Genomic DNA, 1,379 nt, shown 5'->3' with positions numbered 1-1,379 from the left:
GTACAGATACAACATGACTTTCATGGGTGTCATGCAAGTTTCGTTAGTGAACCGAGGCACATAAGTATGCCAATCACGGTAATTGGAATATTCTGAAAATACCATAATCTTAACTTGAAACATTGTGGCAGCTGCAAATACCTCATATTCAGTTGACCATGAGGTTTCTAAGTAGAGTTTATGTCTGTTTATGTGACTCCTCACTGCTTTTAATGCATCAGTATCGTAATAAATTCCTGCACAAACGAGTCTACCAAAGGCAAGAACATTGGCAGGGTCAAGCATGAAGTTAATTAAGGACATACGGACTGCAAAATGATTGTCTTCAGTACCAGTAATGGCTTTTGAAATTGTCCTATAGAAACATGCCCCATCACCGACAATCTCATCCCGAATATGAGGAGCTATTTCTCTGCAAGGAACCTGTTTGACAGCATCAACATGTTGAACAACTGCGATACCAGAAAGCTTTGATATAATTGCAACTGCTTTCTGTACCCAATCTCTATTTGTAGAAGGAGGTGGTAACATTTCATGCAAAACCTTTGAAGCACCCTTGGTCTTTTCTTCATCAATTAAACAGTCTGATTCAAGACTGTGAAATGATTTTGTCTCTACTTTTTGACCCACAAAGTCATTGTGAGGAACAGTTACACTATCAACACCAGTCTTTCTGTGGTCTTTCATTTTGATTGGAAAAGGGGTCAGCAAGCACCTTGGTTTAGAGAGCTCCAACTTCTTATTTTCAAACAAACTTGGAGTGCATACAGAAGGAGAACCTACTTCTTCAGCCACTGATCGGTTTGCACATGCGCAACGAAGGACCAGCAAACTACAGTTTAGAGAAAAAAGCTAAGTAACTGCAGCGTCACTACTCTTGCACCGCGCAGTAAAGTACCTTCCACTGCGTAGGATTGACCCTTGTGCTGTGCTTGTATTGCACATGCGCAGAGTAGCTGGTGGGCAGGGTAGTCCTTGCCCACTGCACAGCTACCCTGCACAGCTACTATATACTACTCTTCCAAGGCTACTCTACCGTCTACTACTTATACTAAACGGCACTTACTAGCGCTTGTACTCTACTGGTTTCAAAGAATATGGGTCTAAAAAGTAGCCGGATATCAGTAAATAATGGTTTTATTACTATGTGTAAGGTTCTTCTTATGTAGGAACGGTGATTCTACTGGGCCGTAGCGACAGACTATGACTGTCACAGTGCAATGGTGAACTGTTATTACGAAGTCTAGGAGTTACAATGCATGTTTGTAGTCATTTCTTTTTCTGACTTTTATTTTTGTTCTGAATTGTAAAAAATAATGATATTTTATGTACATGTAAAGCTTATATTAACCCCGTACTTACTACCCCTTTCAAATTGC

The 1,379-nt window shown here is 40.2% G+C and overlaps 1 long non-coding RNA gene across 1 annotated transcript; it reads left to right on the top strand.

The window, feature by feature from the left end:
* Positions 1 to 885: 885 nt before the first annotated feature.
* LOC109593013 (uncharacterized) lies at positions 886 to 1,375 on the top strand. The gene is made up of 2 exons (XR_002190687.1): positions 886 to 1,124; positions 1,170 to 1,375. It is a non-coding gene; the product is annotated as an uncharacterized LOC109593013 (long non-coding RNA).
* Positions 1,376 to 1,379: the final 4 nt, after the last annotated feature.

Source organism: Amphimedon queenslandica, unplaced genomic scaffold (assembly GCF_000090795.2).
Source record: "Amphimedon queenslandica unplaced genomic scaffold, v1.1 AMPQUscaffold_3172_Cont24829, whole genome shotgun sequence".
NCBI classification, from domain to species: domain Eukaryota; kingdom Metazoa; phylum Porifera; class Demospongiae; order Haplosclerida; family Niphatidae; genus Amphimedon; species Amphimedon queenslandica.
This window is presented reverse-complemented; position numbering and strand designations above follow the sequence as displayed.